We start from the raw sequence: 12,019 nt of genomic DNA on the forward strand, positions 1-12,019 counted from the left end.
TGTTCCAGGGTGGTTCCTAGATTACCCTATGGATGACTCATGACACCCTGTCAATAGGTTTGAGATTTGGGATTCCGCTAGATGCTATTATTCCAAAGTTAATCCCCTTTTGAGGAATTAAGCCCGTATTAAATCTTGTCAAAAAGATGAAAATCGATTTCCTTAAGATTATGAGCATCACTTTGAGAAAGATGACATATCGCTTTCTGAGATGTGAGGCGACCAGCAAATTGTTGGGTTTTATGCCTTAAAACTCATAGATAGTAAATGTTATCAATTGATCTTCATTAATAAAGAGTTACTGATGTTAATTCAATAAATATTATTGATTATGTTGTATTCTACCTTGTCTTAATAACCCTAAATCCAACAAACTAACATCCAAGACTGCTTTTTGAGTCTTGAACTGTATGTGAAGACATATAGGGATTAATGTTCAAGAAACAACCTAAAAGGTCTATAGTATAGGGATAAGCTGGGTACCTTATCCTGGTGACACTATGGATACAACCCACTTTGTATTTGATACAAACGCAATGATCCAACGCCCTCGTGTAGGTGACACGAGAGTAGAGGTATCCTGTACAATGAGTTTGCATTAGATCGGACTGCGAAATAGTAACCACTAGATGTAACACCGTTGCTAGTTAGGTTTCTATTTCAATAGGATGGCCTAGACAACTTAGTCTTAATCCTGAGTATATTATGAACTCCTAGTTACGAGTGATTGTCTTTTGATTTGTATGGGTGAGATTGGTCCGGTTGCTGACTCAATAAGCTTACCATTTTTGGGACAAAACTGAGTGGATTTTTAGGAACATATTAATACAAGATGGAATTCATTGCTTCCCGACTTCAGGGTAAATAGATGAGTGTTCCCTTAAATTTTGTCTCTGGGACTTGAACAATGTGCTCTATCCTCTCATTGACCCGAGAGGGGTTTCGTTTTATTGGTTGGACCATAAATAGATTGTTCATTAGAGGAGCATTGGTACTTAAGGATTCAGAAGTAACCCAAGGGTAAAACAGTAATTTGACCCAGTTGGCGTTACGAACACTCGTGAAGGACTAACTTGCTATTATTGGTTTATATTCATGGACATAGAAATATATCTGTAGTGAGAAGAGTGCAGCTATGGGTCTTTAGTGGAGTGTATCCATAGTTAACGAATATTGATTAATTTGGTTAATGTGTTTAGTCAATCAATCTCATATCGTTGGAGTTTTTGATCTGCAGGTCCACCAGGTCCCCTTGTTAGCTCACTAAAGAATATTAAAGAGGAATGATTTGAAGTGTTCAAATCAATTTGAGGAAATTGTATATTAATATGATTAATATGTAATTGATTATGGATGTGATCTATAATATAAATTAAGTTGGAGAGAAATTTTTGAATTAGGTTCAACTATTTAATTCGAGTGAATTAGATTCATAAAGAATTAATTAACTCAATTAATAGAGAGGCGATGCACAAAAACATATGATGTTTATGTTAATTAAATATATATATATATTAAATTGGATTTAATATGGTTATTTAACTAATGGGCTAATTTATTGAATAATGGTTATTTAATTAAATTAGCCCTAAGGTTAATTTTGGAAAGCTATGGAGAAAATCTCCATATAAATTTTTTATTTTGCCAAATTAGTAAAATAGAATTCATTTTGCAATTCTTACCCTAGCCACCAAAGAAATCCTCTTTACTCTCTCCAAAGAATTATTTCATCTTCACTCTCTTCCAATAATAAAATATAAGAGTTATATTTTATGGATGCATGATTAAATTAGTATGTTCATGCATCATGATATAAGTATTATATTATAATGATGTATGATTACTCTAAGCATGTCCATACATCATACTGTGTTATAAATGTTATAATGAACGGTGGAATGATGTATGTGAATGCTTGATTTTAATGTATGGTTTATATTAGTGTTATATTATGGTGGAATGATGTATGTGAATGCTTGATTTTCATGTATGATTTATATAAGTGTTATATTTATCAAATGAAAATGGAATTTGCATTGAGCATGACATTACTTAGATAAATATAATTGTTGTATTTAATCAATGTCATTAGATGCAAATTTTTAGGTTTTAATAAAGCATTAACATATAAGTGTTATGTTTTTAATGAGATAGATTAAAATCTATATTAAAGAGTTGCATGCAAACATAGGTACAAATTAATTTTAAATGGTTTAATATTAATTCACCTAGACTTATATTGGAAGTTTTTTGAATGAGATTAGAAACAGGTTAATCTTTTAATTTGTTTTAATAGGATTAAAATGAATTTCGTTAAAAGATTAAATTTATAAAATAATTGCCCATAAGGGACCTTTGTCTAAGGAACGTTTTGTCTAGGCGGGGGATGAGAGTATTTAAGCTGACGGAAACAAAACACCTCTGCCTGGTAACCGACCTGGAAGGTGAATTGAGTAAATATTTTATAAGCATGCAATAAAGGATTGATTTTATTAAAGAGTTGAATAAATGAAATCAAGTATTGTTAAATCATTCAATATAAATGTTATATTCAGCAAATTAAAAGGACTTAGATAAATTCATCAGTCAGTTTTTAACCAAGTATAATAAAACCCTCAAAATATTAGAATACTTTAGTAGGATGAAGTTGGTATATGTGATATATCAAACATCAGCACTCACTGTTGGGGTGTATGCCCTAAAGCCTCATAGTTTTATGTTAGTTGAATCAATGATTTATTAATTTTATATCACCAGTGCAATAATCTGTTAACCTAAGATCCAAGGTTATCTGATGTAACTTAAACATGTATGTGGAGACATACAAGTGAATCATGTTTAAATGATGACGTAAATTGTTTGTAGTATATGAATAAGGTTGGGTGTGTTATCCTGGTAACACTACTGATACGACCCACTTTGTAGTTGTTACAATTGTTGTAAAGTACTACAAATAATCTAATACTGATCATTCTTGTAGAGATACGTAAGCAGTGGTATCTTATACAAAAAAGTTTGTATAAAGACCAAACCACGAAATGTTAAGTCTCTTTATAACGTCGTTTCTAGAAGAGATTTACATTTCACCAGAATGACCAATTGTGACTTGACCTTAATCCTGAGTGAGTTGTGAACGTCTGCCTATGAAGTCGATCCTTTGATTTGTATAGGTGAGAGTGACCAGATTCGCTGACTCAATAAGCCTACCATTTAAGAGATGGGAACACAACTACACAAGAAGAAATTCACTCATTCCCTATAGTTAGGGTAAGAAGATAAATTGCTCCCTTAAGGGCTGATTTCGGGACTTAAACAATGAGGTGGCTCACCCTCTCCTAGCCAAAGAGGGGTTCGATTATAGTTGGACTATGACTAATTGTTCATTAGAGGGATCAGTGGCACTTAAGGAGTTAGATGTAACTACAGAGGTAAAACAGTATTTTGTCCAAACTGTACTTATGAGTAATTTGTGAAGAGTTAACACACTGTTGATTGGTTATATCCAATGGACATAGAAATATATCTATAATGCAAAGAGTTTAGCTGTCAGTCTTTAGTGGAGTGATCGACAGTTAATGAATGTTGATTAATTTGATTAAAAGAGTTTAATCAATTAATCTTGTATCATTGGAGCTTTAATCTATAGGTCCATAAGGTCCCTTCGTTAGCTCAATGAGGACTGATGGGAATCAAATTTATTTAGTTTAATTTAAATTGCTCAAATTAATTAAAGGGAATTAATTGTATAAGATGCAGTTAAATAATATATATTGATACATTATATAATATAATATATGTTGATACATTATATAATCTTATGAGAGGAATAAATATTTGAATATGATTCAAATATTAATTATATGAATATGATTCATATAAAACCTATATGTTAAAATTTAATGTGAATAAGATTCATATTAAATTTATATAGTTTTATGAGAAAAATAAATATTTGAATATGATTCAAATATTAATTATATGGATATGATTTATATAGGAACTACATGTTAAAATTAATATGAATATGATTCATATTAAATATATATATTTTATTGAGAGGTATTATAATTTGAATATGATTTAGTTATTCTTTATATGAATGTAATTCATATAAAAACTATAGGTTAAAATTAATATGAATTTGATTCATATTAACACCTTAGGTTATTTGAGAGAATAATAAACTATAGTTTATGTTATATGTGCTATAATACTAATTATATGTTATATGTTATATGTGATATAACATATAGTTTAAATATATATTAAAGTGGTTAATATATATATTAAATTCAAATTTAGAATTTGAATTGAATTCTTTCAAATTTAATTAAATAAAGAGGAGGGAATTATAACTCCTTCATCCCTTAATCTCTCATTCTCTGACGTAATAAATGGAGTGGAGAGAGAAAGTGCTTTCTCTCTCTCATGGATTCTTGCTATTCTCTATGTTTTTACATAATTTTTTTTGGCACAAAAAATTTCTCTCAATTCATCTCCTTCGCTTTTCCCAAAATTGAGTGCAAGCTCACACCTCTGAACGATTCTCGTCCTCGAGAATAATGAGGAAGATCTCGTGGTGGTGTCTTCTTCATCATTACTGTGTTGTGTTCATGGGTGTCGGGTTCGTGAGATCGAGAGGAGCAGTTTGTGTCCATGATGTGGAAAAGAAACAAGAAGATCTAGATATTCAAATATGAGTTATTTCTTAATCCTTTCCTCTCTAATTCCATAATAGAAGCATGCTTAATAGGTTTTGTTTACCCTATATTTTCATCCTCTAATTATTGTTCTATAAAATAAAAATTGGGACACGATCTTTTCCGCTGCGAGTATTCACCTACTTCTTCACTCTCGTCCCTAAGAGTCCACACCATAAGATACATGCTCGGCTGTGTGTCTCCCTGGGCACGACTTCCCTTTGGAAAGTGTTTGCATGAATCAATAGCAAGGTGAATAGGGAAAGTATTCATAGGAAGTGGGAGAGGGACACCTGTCAACATATCCTATGGTCTCCTTCTATTAAGTTGCACTATGAGATTCCTATGGTCCGCCTGCGTGTCGTCCTGGAGCGACCATCCCTTCGAAGGGCCTGATCATAGAATTCGGAACAACGTAAACTCCAGCAATGGATATGATTTCAAATAGGTTCATCTTCAATAGTTGTCTTTCCTTTTGGTAGCCTGTTAAAGCATACCTCTTGGATCCGAAAATGAGAGGGTCACACTTACAGATGAATTAAGCTAGTTAATGAATCCTTAATCGAAACAACGATAGCTAAAAACTATATAAATAAGAGTTATTCTGGTATTAGTGATTAACTGAGATTGTCTCAATTCAGGGGAAGAGTCGTTGATCACCCTTCGGTGGCTGTTGATCTAAACCTCTGAAGTATCGTTGCAAAAACTAAATCAATAGTTTAATTAGGGTTCTATGGTTACATGTGTTTTTGCTAAATTGATTGGATAATTAATTAATGGATTAAGAAAAATATAACTAATACAGTCAATTGATTGTTATTCGTTTAAGAATGTCTTCCATAATCATTTCCTAGCTTAAAAAGGGAAAATTAACTAGTGAAAACTATGTGATGTGAAAATCTAACCTGGATACGATTATGGTTATTAATGATTTGCGGTTCATCTTGACAAAGGAATATCCTCCAGTCCCTGCTCACAATGCATCCTAGGCGTTAAAGGATGCTTATGATCGTTGGACGAAGACCAATGACAAGATTTGAGTCTACATCTTGGCAAGTCTGTCTGACGTTCTTAACAAGAAGCATGAGGCCAAGATGTCTGCGCGTCAGATCATAGAGTCCCTCCAGGAGATGTTTGGACTACCGTCCATTCAGATCCGACACGAGGCCCTCAAGTACATTTACAATGGAGCATGAAGGAAGGTCAGTTAGTGAGAGAACACGTTCTCAACCTGATGGTCCAGTTCAATGTCACCAAAATGAACAGAGTGGTTGGTCGGACGCCTTTTCGATGTCGTTTAATTCCCTAAAAGGGAAATTTCATTGTATGGCAAATACATTTTAAGAAACCAAAGCCACAAATTTAATTTTTTTGTAATTGCAAGTGTGGCAACCACATAGCAATCACATAGAAATCAAATAGTAATCACATATCAAACACATAGAAATCAGATAACAATCAAATTTTCAGGCAGAAGTTTTTTGACATGTTTGCAAAAAAGCAAAACTTAGGGACACGCGTCGAATTTTCAATTTTTTTTTTTATTAGAGATGCAATTGGCCCAATTGATACAGCGAACTACTCCTATTACTACAAAAACGTAGCAACAATGATAAGTGTAAGGTCTAACCACAGAGAGGCGAAGAGTTAATTCCCTCTTAAGCTAAATTTGACTGTAAAAGCAGTAAAAACAAGGTTTTGGTTTTTGATTAATTTGAAAACATGCAGAAAATTAAATTGCAAGAGATAAATATAAACAGGGGTTGGCTCATCTAGTTCTCAGATCAAAATAGACATTCAATGTAATTTCAATCACCGTTTTCTGCCAATTGGTTATGCAATCGAATTATGTATGCATAATTACTTGCTCGATTCTATCTAACTAGCCTCTACAGTGTCATACAACTACATAAATCTAACCAAGAAAGCGTCATAGTTATTAATTAAGGTTGGAAAGGCCATACCCTAACTAATGTACATGCTTTTGAATTCTATTGGATTTGATAGTGGCCATATAGAACTAAAAACACATGCATTACAATTTAGGATTCAATTATGTCGACTAACTGTCAAAAAAATCATATTCAATTAACCAATTTTATCTTTGAACCTAGCAATTAATACATTTTAGGAATAGCCATCAAATGCTTAATTTACTATTGCTACTTAGGATACCTTAGCAAGATATTCTTATGTAAAAATAAATTTGATAAGATATTCATGCAAAATTGTGACGAACTAAGAATCAATTAGCATGCACGATTATGCATGAAAAGTCAACCTCAAAATCATGCTTTTAGGAATTAAAGAAGATTAAAAAAACACACAATTCATAATTGCAAAACATCAATTGAAATCAGAAAATTCAAGAATTTAACATTGAATCCTTGATCTAAGAAACAGATGAAATTTACCTAAAAAATTAATAGATAAATTCACGAGAAACGATCCAATCCATGCTTACAAAAAAATAAAACATAAATCTAACCTATTGATATAGAAAATTCAAAAGGAAAAGAAGAATGTTAGAACTCTCCTCGGCTTCAATGAAATTCAACATAAGTTTTAACTTAAAATTGAAAAGAGATTTTATAGAAATTGAACATAGTGTTACGACGCTAGGAATAGCGTTGCAACGCTCCTATTGATTAAGCCTTCAAGCGCTAGGGATGCATTACAACGGTGGGTTCGATGCTCACTTGCGATAGGTGTGCAACGCAAATGTTGGTGTTACGACATTAGGAGTAGCGTTGCAACGCGAGCTTGCAAATGCAGCTACTGTCGCTCAGCATCAAGCGCGCGTTGGACTTATGCATTAATCGAGCGTTGCGGTACTCTAATAGCGGAAGTTTGGTCATTTCAACTTCTTTGAAGCCCGAATGCTTAAATCACCTTCAAATTGCTTCGAATTAACCATGTTTCTCATCAAATGGCTAATTGTACCTCTTGATTGCTCGGTACCTGCAAAATAAGATAATTAACATATAAAATCCACTAATGAGCTTAAATTAAGCAAGGAAATATAGATCTTTTTTAGAGCTATCAGCGGTCATCAATGAGCAGAGTCAAGTGTCTTTTATTTTGGAATCTCTTCCGAAGAGTTTTCCTCAATTCCACAGTAATGCAGTTATGAATAAAATATGGTACACCATGACTACCCTTCTTAATGAGTTATAGATTTATGAGTCCCTTATGAAAGGTAAAGGATTAGTAGAAGGAGAGGCAAATGTGGCCCATTCCAAAAAGTTTTAAACGGGTTCATTCTCGAGAACTAAGTCTACCCACTCATCTTCTACTTCCAAGAAGATCCAAAAAAGAAAGGAGGGAAGGGGAAGACTCCTGCTACTGGGAAATGGTAGGTGGTTGATAAGGGTAAGTGCTTCTACTGCAATATGGTGAAGGAAAACCAGTGACGGTTTTGCAGCAGAAGCGGGGATCGATCCCATTTTTAATTTTCACAAGATACAGAAATTACAGAATAACAAGAAGATGATTATGCATTAATAAACCCTAAATTTTACAACATGCTTTTCATGGGAAATTGGGGAAGAAACATACATTACCTTTGAAGAACAATTCTTCACATTTCCCTCAAACGGATCAAGATCTCTTCTTTGATCGGGACACCACCGCATCTGGAACCTTCTATATTCTCTTGGATTAAGAATTGGGCAGGAGTTGTGGGCTCTACTCTAGATTTGGAAGAGGGAATAAGAGAGATTGAGAGGGAGAGGATTTTTTCCACACAAAGAACTCTTCTCTGTGATTCTTCTGTAGGGAGAAAAACTGGGAGTTTTTAGATACACCACAAAAAGAAAGAAAGCGCATGACTTCTTTTTCCAACCACATACTGCACGTAGAGATCAGAGAAAAATAAGGGGGAGGGAGTTGTAACTCCCTCTCTGTAATTAAATTATAATTTAATTTAATTTAATTTAAGTAATATATATAGATAATAACTACCTTATGATAGAATTGAAGGAACTCCAAAACTAGAGAGCTAGTGAGCAGAAGTGGATCATTCCAATCCCCATTATGAAAGAACATAAACATTTACAATAATTCCAAACAGTTATGCATTAAAGAATAAACTAACACATGATTCGAAGAGAAAATACAAAGGATCAAGTATAATACCTTTGAAGAACCCTTTCTTCTAGTATTTCCTCGATCAATCACCAATGTGTTCAACAACACGAATGCAACGAGCCTTTAGAAAATCCTCGATCACTAGCGAGTACAACTCGATCCTCGACCTTCGAGCAGCACTGGACATGACTACTCGATTACCTTGGTATTCTCAGTGTGAGAATCCAGGAGTTATGGGCTCTGTATGGATTTGGAATGAGGAAAGGTTGAAATAAACGATCGAGTAGACGATCAAGTATGTGACAGAAGGTCTATCGTATAGACTTGATACTCGATCGTGTAGTAAGCAAGTAACATCTATAGTAATCTCGATGACTTATCGTTTACTCTCTCATCAAGTAATCTGATCACTTGATACGTGAAACGTAGGGAATGAAAATGAAAAACTATTTTTCAACTTTATCCCTCAATTGCCATAAACCGTAAAAAAAACCACCCATTAAGGTTGGTTATCGGAGAAAAAGAAAACTAATTATCTCATAATTAATATATTATAAATAAATATAATAACTAACTTATCATATTATATTTATAACCTATAGTTTTAATATTGCATCATATTGCATCATATGCAATATATAAACCATAGCTCTTTTTCTCTTTTATGGAATTTAATATAAATCATATTTATATTTATTCCTCCAATCAAATAATATATCAAATACATCAAATCAATTATATCATATATAATTGAAATAATTTAGTTATATCATATATAATCAAATTCCCTCTTGTTAATTTGAATATTTCAAACTAACCCAAAAACTTATTCTCAACATGAATCCATTGAGCTACTAAGGAGATCTTATGGACTTATACCTTGAAGCTCCAACAGTACATGAATAACTGACTAAACTCTTTAATCACGATATCCACCATCCATTAACTTTCGGACACTTGACTAAAGACCGATAGCTGCACTCTTCGCACTACAGATATATTTCTGTGTCCATTGGATATAACCAATCAATAGTACGATGACCCTTCACAAATCACTTGTAAGTACAACTAGGCCAATTTACCGTTTTTCCTCTGTAGTTACATCTAACTCTTTAAATACCACTGATTCCTCTAATGAACAATAAATCATAGTCTCACTATGACTATACCCTTCTCGGGTCAAGAGAAGGTGTGGCGCCACATTGTTCAAGGCCCTGAATCAGCCCTTAAGAGAGTAATTTATCTACTCACTCCTTACTCACCCCTGCTTCGGGTAAGGAGTGAATTCCATCTTGTGTAGCTAAGTTCCCAGCTCCCCAATCAGACGAATCCTCAAAGTGGTAGGTTTGAGTCGGCGATCTTGCCACTCGCATCCATGCAGATCAAAGGACCGCCCTCATAGGCAGGAGTTCCTAACACACTCAGGATTAAGGTTATGTTACCAATGGTCATCCTAGTGAAATGAACGAAATTATATAATGAGATTAAACATTTCGTGGTTCGGTCTTATATAAACTCCTTTTTATAGAGCATCCCCGCTCGCATGTCTAATACGCAAATGATCAGGATTAGATCATTTATAGTAGTTTACAACATTTGTAACACCCACAAAGTGGGCCACACTTGTATTGTCACCAGGATAAGGTATCCCTCCTTTATCCATATACTACAGACCATTTAGGTTATCACTTAAAGCATGATCCACTTGTATGTCTCCAAATACATGCTTAAGTTCCAACGATAATCAGGGATCTTAGTATATTGGCTTGTGGTTAATGCAACTAAAATATCTCATATTTCATAGACTGAAGTGAATACAATATCTCATATTATAAATCACAATAATGTTTGTTCATAAAGATGTTCATATATAGGTAGAATTCATGCAAATATAGGGTTGCATGGAGGGCAATTCCTCCTTAGAGATCATCATATAAATGTATTGGATTTTGGTGATAATCCATCACATTATAGTCAATGGATTTTCCCCAAAAAATGGAAAAATCCACTAACTTTGAAAATGATTTCAAAAAACCATTTTATTAATTATTTAAATTAGTTTTTATAAAATTAATTAAAAAATAATTAATTTAGATAAAACTAATTTAAATTAATTTTTAGTTGAATTTTTTAATTAAAATAATATTAATTTAATATCTAAATATTAAATTAATAAAATATCAATTTCACCAATAAACTAATTTTATATTTTAATATTAATTTAAATATTAATTGATTTTCTAATCTCGTTTAATTTCAATTAAAGTAAACGTTTTTAATTGTATCATATAGAATCAATTGAAAACCCTAAAATTGAATTTGAACATTTCAAATTCATAACCCTAAATTCATACATCAATACTCAATTTGTTATTCAAATTTAAGAACTAGGAGAGGAACCTAATGGACCTATAGATCATGAGCTCCAACGATCTGTAATTAATTCGTTAAACTCTTTAATCAAATTAATTACTATTAGTTAACTATCAAGACACACCACTATAGGTCGATAGTTGCACTCTCCTCACTGTAGATATATTTTTGTCCATGTAAACCATAATCAGTAAGTCGATCCTTCACAAGTTGTTCGTAATTATAGCTGGGTCAAAATTACCATTTTACCCATGTAAATATATCTTGCTCCTTAAGTTCCCACAGACCCTCTAATTAACAATTTGATTCATAATACTACTTATAAATCATGTCCCTCTCTATCATGAGAAGGCGGAGGCCCCGATTGTTCAAGACCTGGAATCAGCACTTAAGGGCAACCTATCTACTATCCCTAAAATGGGTAGGAGTGAATTCCATCTTGTAGGGCTATGTCCCCAACTATCCATCCGGTCTTATCCGCAAAATGAAAGACTTATTGAGTAGTGGTGTTGGACTACTCTCATTTATGCAGATCAAAGGATAATCCTGAATAAACAGAAGTTCATAGCTGCTCAAGATTAAGATCGAGTTTTCGTAGGTTACTTTAGTATGAAATAGTCAGTTTTAACAGTAAATGGTCGTTATAAAGAAAAGTGACTATTTCGTAGTCTAGTCTATATGCAAACTCATTGCATAGGATGCCTCCACTCACATGTCTCTACATGAATGATCTGTAGATCACATCATTTGTATTACCTATACAAAATGGGGCGCATTCAATAGTGTTACCAGCATGAGATACCCGATTTCATCTATATACTTATAGACCATTTAGGCTATATACTATTAACTTGATC

This window comes from Benincasa hispida, chromosome 1 (assembly GCF_027475165.1).
Source record: "Benincasa hispida cultivar pf3 chromosome 1, pf3_genome.v1.1, whole genome shotgun sequence".
Classification (NCBI taxonomy): domain Eukaryota; kingdom Viridiplantae; phylum Streptophyta; class Magnoliopsida; order Cucurbitales; family Cucurbitaceae; genus Benincasa; species Benincasa hispida.